Here is a 10,245-nt window from a genome sequence, read left to right as displayed (position 1 = left end):
TACAACACCAAGAGTGAAGCCTAATGTCAACTGACTTTGGGAGACAATGATGTGTCAGTGTGGGTTCATCAGTTGTCAACGTGTCCCACTCTGGTGGGGGGTATAGAGAGTGGGGGCAGTGGATGGTGGGGTAATGTGGGAATACTATGTACCTGCTGTGAACTTAAAACTCACCTAAAATGAGGACACATTTGTAATACCTTAACTAATAATAATAATAAAAAAAAGGAAAAAAAAAAAAGAATTGTATGCCTTACAGCTCCCAGTTAATTGTTCTTTTATTGGTCAGTGTTTTTACCCAGTCCTTAGAACGTCATCTTATGCATGCACAGACTGGTATTCAACTAAAGACTAGGGCAAACCTATGTAGTTTTCTGGAGCTTTTTCTCTGCTAGTACTCTACCTTGCAAAGTCTAGTTGCCTTGACCTCCATGAACTCCACTCTCAGTCACTTCAAACTCAATAAAATCACCAGGTTCCGTTTCAGTTTCCTTTCCTTGCTCTGGGAGCCAGAAATTGCCCCCAGACAGAATGTAAGACTACCACAGGGCTCATTTGTTTCCTTCTTCAGAATCCTATACTACCTATTGTCTAATATCTGAAAACAATTGTTTCATATATTTTATTCGGTTTTCTGGTTGTTTATAGAGGGAATAGAATTCCAATTGCAGTCACCCCATCATGGACAGAAGCAGCAGTCTACAGGCTTATGATTTTAATAAACCAAAATCAAGATTTACAGCATCAGATTTCAGTGCTTATATATTTCCTCCTGGAAGCTGTCTCACTTCCATTTATTCTTCCTCATACTGACTGAGTCAATATGTCCCTTGAATGCTTCATCCACCCTCCTGAATTTTTCACTTTCTCTGTTAAGGACATAGTCCATTTAATAAGTTTTCATTCTTTTTAAACTCAAACTTTCTTTTACTGCTTTCAATGCTGTTCTTCCCGTCTGTTTAGACTTTGCCTGTGTTATTTGTAAAAAGACTCTATATGTTGACAAGGGCAGTGAACCCTCTGAAGCTACTGAGTCTCAGCACCATCAGAAGCAACACTATCCATGACCTTGCCAAATAAAGAGAAAGCCAGTAAAAATGTCCAAAGATTATCTGAATCTGTCTGACCTAGGACAGGCTAGCATAGTAATTTAAATATCATAAGATGACCCTAAAGCTACTCAAAGAATGCTTCTGATTCTGCATGTGTATGCAATATAAAGAAGGGGCTTACTCAAGGGAAAAAGGAGTTAATGTTTGTTGAATGCCTACTAAATACCAGACATTACACCAGAGGTTGGCAAACTTTTTCTGTAAAGGACCAAACAGCAGCTATTTGAGGCTTTGTGGGTCATGTGGTTTTGTGACAACTAAATATACCTGCTGTTTGTTATAGTATAAAAGCAGCTGTATACAATAAACAAACAAATGGATGTGATTATATTCCAATAAAACATTATTTACAAAAACAGATGATGCGTGGGATTTAGGCTGACAATTCTAATTGCCAACCCCTGAATTATATGTACTTTTCATTAATATAATGTAAATAGAAATTGCGAATATTCAATAATTTTGTCTTTAATAAATGGCAATTTCATAAGGTTCAACCTATTATGTAATCAATTTAATCTTCACAATAGCATTTCAAGGGTGTTAACATCATCCTCATTTTGCAGATGAGGAAACTGAAATTCATACATTAATTTATCTAAATAATAGCAATATTGGGATTCAACAAATTTGAATTGGTCTGCTCACTTAACTTTCTCTCTCTCTCTCTCTCTCTCTCTCTCTCACACACACACACACACACACACATAAACACACAATGGTACAAACCAGCTAAGTGTAGCTTCTCCCTCCTACTGTTATTATATTTGCCATTACAGAATTTTGGTAATTTAATTATTATTAGAAAAAAATAAATCTAATTCTCAAACAGATAATCAAGTTTCTGATCATACAAATTCATTGTTATTTATTCTTATAGATGTCAATTTAGTAGAGCTCTGAACAATTCAAATGAGTGAATGAATAAAACACTGTTTTATCTTGCATAGCATACAAAGATGAGGAAAATAGTTCTTGCTCCCAATTTTTAGAATTTACAAAAGGGAAAAACACAAATATAGTATCCCCCACCCATGACCTTCCCCTATTCACAGTTTTGCTATCTGCAGTTTCAGTTACCCATGGTCAACCACAGTTCAAAAATATTAAATGGAAAATTCCAGAAGTAAACAATTCATAAGTTTTAAATTGCATGCTGTTCTGAGTAGCATGATGAAATCCTGCACTGTCCTGCTCTGTCCCACTGGAGATATGAATCACCCCTTTGTCCAGAGTAGCCACACTATATACATTGCCCACCTGTTAGTCACTTAGCTGTCTCAGTTATCAGATTGACGGTGTGGTTCCAAAGCACAAGAGTAGTGATGTTGGCAATTCAAATATGCCAAAGAGAAGCCATAAAGTGTTTCCTTTGAGTGAAAGGTATCCTATATAATAAAAGCCTAATATGCTAAGTGTCCAGACGTCTGTTCAACCAATCAAAGCATAATATGCTAATGATACGTTAAGGCTGCTCAACCATTCGCTATGACATGCACTGACCAAGAGGGGGGTAGATGCTCCAACTGGTAGGTTAGCTTGCTGCTGGGGTCCAGCTGATTGGGACTGAGCGAGATGGGCCAGACACACCCTGGAGCTCTTCCGCTGTCCCTCCCTGGTTGGTCAACCTCCCATTTACCTCCACAGCCCCAATCATGCACTGCTGGGGTCCCTCGGCCTGGCCTGTGCCCTCTTGCAATCCAGGACCCCTCAGGAGATGTCGGAGAGCCAGTTTCAGCCCGATCCCACGGGCCAGGCTGAGGGACCCCACTGGTACACGGAATTCGTGGACCGAGCCTCTAGTGTATTATATAGGGGGAAAAGTAGTATATGCAAGGTTTGGTACCATCTGAAGATTTAGGCATCCACTGGGGGGGTCTTAGAACATACCTGTAGACAAATTAAGATGTAATTAAATATCCCTTTCTCTGGGAAGTCATTTTTTTTTTATCATTCCCATCTGTTGACAAAATCAGAATGAAGGAAGGTAAAAGCAAAATAATTAAAATATAAATATAATGAAAATATAAACTAATTTTTAACTGAGTTGAAGAAGGCAGCTTGGTATGAGGAATATAGATAAAACTTAAAGAAAGGTCTTAAAGAAAGGAAATTAATTGCTATAGGTATTCTAGGTGGAAAAAATTGTATGGTTAAATGACATAGAGTGGGAGAGAGCACAAAGTATGTTTGAAAAACAAAAAAATATGTATTTAGCTAAGGTTGAGATATACAGAATCACATTCAATAAATTATTCAAGAAATATTTATTGAGCATTCAGGTTAGGCTTGTATGAGAAAATAAACCTGGAAGAGACATTTCAGACCAATGAATGAAGAATTTTAAATGCCAGCATAAAAATCTGTACATAATCAATCAGCAAGTACTAGGCTGCCATTGAAGATAAGCAAGCAAGGCTGGCTGTGATTTATTCTGCACTTCAGAAGTATTTACCTCGCAGTAACAGATGAAATGATTATAGTGGAGGATTATGAGTTTACTTAATAGGTAACTACAGCATGGTAAGTATGTTGTAATTGTGAGAGTCTGTATCTGGACAGCAGTTACTATAAAGTGGAGGACAGGGGTCCAGGATCAGGTAACGTCCATAATTTGACACCTGCCAAACACAATGTATTGGGGAGAAGTTACAGAAGAAAATGACCCCCATCAGAAGGATCAAATCTGATGACAATATCTCATTCACAAATTCTTTATTATTAAAAAAAAAAAGGAAGGTGGGTATGTGTGGTTTTAGTTTTGTTTTCTAAAAAAGCTACTATGTAATGATTCTGTTTAGAAATGATCTCTCTTTTTAAAAAAAATATATTTTATTGATTTTTTACAGATAGGAAGGGGGAGAGAGAGAGAGAGAGTTAGAAACATCGATGAGAGAAAAATACCGATCAGCTGCCTCCTGCACACCTCCTTCTGGGGATGTGCCCACAACTAAGGTACATGCCCTTGACTGGAATCGAACCTGGGACCTTTCAGTCCGCAGGCCGACGCTCTATCCACTGACCCAAACTGGTTAGGGCGAAATGATCTCTTTTTTAATGTGAAAATATTTAATAAGTAGCTTTTTGACTCTTAACACATGCTTGAAGACCTCTGGTTCTAAAATTCTAATTTCTCAAATTCCGATTTAACATTCCTCAGTTAATGATAGAACTACAGACCATTAATAATCTCAAGGAGGGGGAGCACATGACAAAAAAAGTATTAAAAACGGAAGGATTTTTTCCTCCTAGTTTAAGCATTATTAAAAGCAGCACTTTTATAAACTACATACATTCAAACTATCTGTGTTATAACATGGTGTCTAGACATAATTCACAGTGTTAAAATTATTTCTACTCTCTGGAAACCAAGAGCATCCTTGTTAAAGTGTAAAAATGAGATTTCGCCTACTTGCAACTCCTTGTTCTCACACCTGAACTGTCTGTCACAGCATGAAAACATTCCCCTACTGGTGAAGCTTTAGATACCTTCCCTGCTGAAAGAAAGCAAAGGGAACTGAAAGAGTTACTGACAATTCATACAGTATCCCATATCCCATTAGAGCAGTGGTTCTCAACCTTGGCTGCACATTAAAATCACCTGGGAATCTTTTTAAAATCCTGATTTCTGGGCCTCTTCCTCCGGAAATTCTGTTTCCTTGTTATGGGCTGGGGCTACAACATTAGTAACAAAGAAATAGAATTTCCGGAGGATGAGGCCCAGAAATCAGGATTTTAAAAAGATTCCCAGGTGATTCTAATGTGCAGCCAAGGTTGAGAACCACTGCATTAGAGTACTATAACTATAGGCAAAGAAACTATTTTAACTCTGAGGGCAGATGGCGCAACAATTGTTTAAATAATTGTTGACTTCAATGAAAAGTGCAGAAAATGTCAAAAGACTATAGCCTATAGGTTGAGAAGTGATTCAAGATGTTACAGGAACCTAATAATAAGAAATTTTTTTCTTTGTCTTGTTTGCTTAGTAAAAGGTTAATGAGAAGTACACTGAAGAAAACATCTCCTGTGTTTTGACCACGTATTTCTGATAAAAACAAATTTAAAGAGTATTTTAATCTAGCTATATATTAACATCTTTAAAAAATAGCTTTGTATTTTTACATGCTATAAAACTTATTTATTTTTAATGTGTTCAATGATTTTTTAGTAAATTTACAATTGTGCTACCATCGCCATAATCTAATTTTAGAACATTTCTATCATCCCAAATCCATAACTTCTTGATCTAAGATATTTTCATAAATTTAAGAAAGCCACTGGTACCTAAAGTTAATATACTTTATTCCTAGGCACACAAATCTCTGCAACTGAGCAGGAAAAGTGCAAACTAACCTCACTTTTAATGACCTTTATAACCAATCCTCTACTCTGGCACTGGGAAGAAAATGTTCAGGTGCTTTCTCTGAAAGTTAAACCATTCCAAGTATTAAGTTATGGCACACTGTCTTGGAAAGAAATTAATTATATTTTTGTTGGTAACACATTTCAGGCTGTTTACACAGCTGACATTTCTCAGCTGTACCCAATTCATGCCCCAAGCTGTGAGGATGATCTTGTTTTGTAGCAGATGCCTCCACTTCAGTGATTTAAATAAGTATAAAACACCATAGCCTGCAACAATTTAGATTACAAGCACCAGTTTTATGAGTTTTAATAGTCTTAATGAAAGAAAGGTTTCATGACATTTCTTTGGCTAGGATCTACTTAAGAGCTACAGTTGTAAACCATTTTTTGTGAAAACTCAAGCACTGGAGTTAGTGGATCTGCTATGGCACCAGTTAAAGCAGTCTGGCCCTAAACATCTTTGTTGTAGCAAATCATGCAGCTCAAGGCAACATCCTGCCAACATTTGCTCTTGGGAGGCGAGGGCAGGCATCATTTCACAGGTTCTGGGAGAAGGTGCAAATAGGAATAATGAGGCAAAAAGAATCAAGCCTCTTAATGGAGATTCCCTCTTGTGTTTGCTGTGACTTAGATACAGCACTAGGTAACATTATAGTCTTGGATATGGTGAATTTTAGCCGTTTTCCTATTTTCCTGTAGTAATGAAATTGCATTAGAACTCTTGGGGAAATCATTAAAACGTGAGCATCATAAAATACAGTGTCAACTCAATTCAATGATTAAACACCTAAAATGTATAAGGCACTATGCCAACAGAAGAATCTTATATAATAAAAGCATAACGTGCAAATTGACCGAACGGTGGAATGACCTGTGGGTAGTGGGTGGGGCCTGTGAGTAGGCAGCCAGGCCACCAAGGTGCGTACCAGCAGGCAGAGGGAGGGGAAGGTGATGGGGGGCGGGGGAGAGTTCCAATGAGCAGCAGTGGTGGAGGGGCGATTGGGGTGGCCAGCACCATCCCCTGATTGGCCCGTCTGGTCGCCTCCTGCAGAGAGAGGTGGGCAGGAGCAGCTGCGGGGTGATGGAGGCGGCACCATCCCCTGATTGCCCGTCTGGTTGCCTCCCATGGGGAGCAGGCCTAAGCCATCAGTAGGACATCCCCTGAGGGCTCCCAGATTGTGAGAGGGCACAGGCCAGGCTAAGGAACCTCCACCCCCAGTGCACAAGTTTTCATGCACTGGACCTCTAGTTTATTACATTTCACTAAATATGTCTATCACTGTTGGAACTTGCATCTGATAAGCTTGTTTCAATCTGGTTTCTACAACTGTGGGATCAAAGAGCAGTTTTGGCTTTTCTAACTCTATGTAGTCTGACATTTCCAGACTTTATTACCTCATGTTCTTGCTCTTAAACCAGACTATTTTATTTGTTTGTTTGTTTGCTTATTCATTCATTCATTCATTTAGAGGAAGAGAGAGAGAGAGAGAAACATTGATCGCCCACTTCCCATATGCACCCTGACCTGGGATTGAACCAGCAACCTGGGTATGTGCTCTGATCAGGAATCAAACCCACCACCTTTTGCTATATGGGAAGATGCTCCAACGAACTGATCCACACTGGCCAGAGCCAGACAATTATTTTTGCTGTAAGCTTTTTATTATAGAAATTTTCAAATACATAGAAAAAGTTTAGAGAATAATATAATAAACTCAATATACACATCACTCAGCTTTAACAATGATCAACAGACAGCTAACCTGAATTGTTTATATATCCCACATCATTCCCAACCCCTATAGGTTATTTTGAAGCAAATCTCAGATAGCATTTCATTTACTTAAACCAGTCAATTCTTGCCTGTGATCCTTTTCTACATTGTGTTAATATGAACTATAACACTGACTTCCATTTATTGAATGTCTACTATGAGTCAGGTACTTACACATATTCTCACTAACCCTCATTAATAATGCTGCAAATTAGGTTACTGAAGCTCAGTGAATTTAAGCGACATACTTAGATCTTAATTATTTTCTTCTATTAATGTTATTTATTGTAGTAGTTACTAGACAATACTAAGAACATCTCTGGTTTATTTATGTCTTGTTGGGTAAGAAGAAGGTTATTACTTATGAAAATACTCTCTTATTTTTGTAAAATTAAATGTAGCACATTTCCTGTCAAATTTCTCATTCTAACGGGAAAAAGAAAAACAAACTAAAACCATCAACCACATCGCTACCTTTAGCCATGGACAACCAGCCAATAATTCTGAGATACTATAATTGCAATGTTAAAATTAGTGTTTAGAAATAACTGTAAATACCTACACATAAACATTTTTTTTCCTGGAAAGATACACTTTTTAAAAAGTTTTGCTATTTTCCATTTTTAAAGTTTTATGATACACAAAGCATTTTTGAAAGGTACAGTGTTTAGACTGTGGGATAAATATTCAAGTAGCATCTACATAAGCATTTGTTTTAAAAATGTTCCTGACTTCCACAAAGAATTCACACATATTAAAATGTATAATGGCAGTGCTGAGAGTGGAGGAGTAATTATTATCCAAACAGAAACACAGTATTTACTAGAAAATATAAAAACTAATGTTTTTGGCTTTATTTATTTTAAAAATCAGATTTAACTTCAGAATTCTTGAAACATTCTCATTTTGTACTTTTGAAAAAAGGCAGAGGGTGGAATCTGATTAAAACAACCAAGATTATGAATAAAAGCGGTCAAAATGTAATTTTAGTTGGCCTCCTTAGATAATAAAGCTCTCTTGAAAAAAAGAATAATCATTTAGAAATAGGGCAGAGATAGAAAAGGTTTCAAAATTAAAATAGGAAAATCATTATAAGTAGATATAACAACAGATCAAAATGACAGACTAAATCTTTCCTTCCAGTTTTTATATTAGTGGAAATTATGGGTATATTTAAGAACGGAGTGTTATTAATATTAACTGTAAAACTTAGCTATTTTTTAAAGTACCAGTCTACTACAGAAAATGTAGTTTGAAAATTAAATATGTAACTGTTCAAATGACTTTAAGATATCTGTAATTTAAGGGAAATAATTTTGTGCTTGGGACATTTCATCAGTAATAACTAAATGTATTCTTTTGATCAAGGAAAAACTTAAGTCAAATCAAGCAGCATTAGTTCTTGATAGTGATATTGTAATATTATCAACAGAAAGCTGGTATACTTCACTTATGATATCTGCTCTGCAAGTGAACTCAAATTATTACAACTCTTATTTTCACATTATTTGATTTATAAATTTTTTCAATGGGATATTCAAAGTTTGATTCTGCTTATTATTACAGTCAATTAGACTGAAAGTGGCAAAAGAGAAACGAGGATATAAAACTGGTAAGTCAACGTCACTTACTGAATCATCTGTGGCAGAAGTTGGCCAACCCTCCCATAACTGATGGCGTACGGGGATACTCGTAAGGTCATACACATTTCTTTTTACCTGCAAAAAAAAAAGAGACATTTCAATTAAAAATAGGGTTTCCATATGACTTAGGATAATTGCCAATTTATGTGATAATATTGTATTTCCTCTGTTTTCTTCTAGATTCAAAACAAGCATTTGAAACTAGGATAACACAAGTCAGAAAAAGTTTGTAAAAAATATCTAAACCAAATTTAAAAACAGATTCTCAATAAAGGTTAAAAGAAAATTGCAAATAACAGATTGATGGTTGCCAGAGAAGGAGGGTTGGGAGAATGGGTGAAAAAGGTGAAGGGGTTAAGAAATACAACTTGGCAGTTACAAAATAGTCATGGGGATGTAAACTACTGCATAGGGAATATACGTGCAAACATTTTACACTTTAACCAAATGTCTGTGAAGCATTTTCCCATGCCTCATCTCATTTGATCCTCACAGAAGTCCTGGAGTAGGTAGATAGGAGATTTGGTGGAATCCTATTTTCTTTTCATTAGCCAAAAAATGGGAGATTTAGAAAGCTCAGAAACTTGATCCGACTGAAAAGAAAAGAAATGGTGGACCTTGAAAATTACTTCAGGTTTTCTCACTGCATAGAATATAGTCAAACATTGCCACAGTTAAATATTTTACCCTTTGTTCTCCCTGTGTGATGTACAATAATAATCTACTTCGTGTTGATATTTACTGCTGCGTTGCTGACAATTACCTGAAAGAGAAGTTGGAGTGCTTCATAAGGCTGGAAAAAGTTTGCTAAATCAGAAAGCAGGTCTAATTAAGCAAGTATGTTCTATATATATGTAAAAGGCTAAGTTGATTCGCGCATGCGCGATACATATAAAACTCTCACTGGTGCCAATCACATGTGTGTGTGTTTCGATCTGTCATTGTTGTTTGTGAATTTGGTTGACACTTCTTTTATATAGAAATGGCAAATAGCAATATTATAATATTTCTTGTAATTAATTTCCTTTCAATGTGCATAAATTCACGCACTGGGCCACTAGTATTCTAATAACTATCTATGGTGTCAGATGAATACTAGACTTATTGGGGTGATCACTTTGTAAAGAAAATGACTGTCTAACCACTATGCTGCATACGTGAAACTAATCCTATCTAATAAAAGAGAAACATGGTAATTGGCTTATGACCGCTACCCTTCCCATTGGCTAATCAGCGAGATATGCAAATTAACTGTCAGCGAAGATGGCGGCTGGCAGCCAGGCAGCTGGAAACTAACATGAGGCTTGCTTGCTTTAGTGACAGAGGAAGCCAAGCTTCCCCACCTGCCTAG

The 10,245-nt window shown here is 36.6% G+C and overlaps 1 protein-coding gene and 1 long non-coding RNA gene across 2 annotated transcripts in view; one reads left to right on the top strand and one right to left on the bottom strand.

Annotated features, from left to right (window-relative positions):
* FAF1 (Fas associated factor 1) overlaps window positions 1–10,245 on the bottom strand; it is a 184,614-nt gene that overhangs the window by 168,141 nt on the left and 6,228 nt on the right. Inside the window, exon 2 of the mRNA XM_015563297.1 lies at window positions 8,883–8,969. The gene's annotated coding sequence lies outside the window, so the exon portion shown is untranslated. The remainder of the gene's footprint in view (window positions 1–8,882; window positions 8,970–10,245) is intronic.
* LOC107182924 lies at window positions 2,709–9,552 on the top strand. Its single transcript, XR_001513686.1, has 3 exons — window positions 2,709–2,719; window positions 5,446–5,453; window positions 9,446–9,552. It is a non-coding gene; the product is annotated as an uncharacterized LOC107182924 (long non-coding RNA).

This window comes from Myotis davidii, unplaced genomic scaffold (assembly GCF_000327345.1).
Source record: "Myotis davidii unplaced genomic scaffold, ASM32734v1 scaffold539, whole genome shotgun sequence".
NCBI classification, from domain to species: domain Eukaryota; kingdom Metazoa; phylum Chordata; class Mammalia; order Chiroptera; family Vespertilionidae; genus Myotis; species Myotis davidii.
The sequence above is the reverse complement of the archived record's forward strand: the minus strand, read 5'-3'. Positions and strand labels throughout refer to the sequence as shown.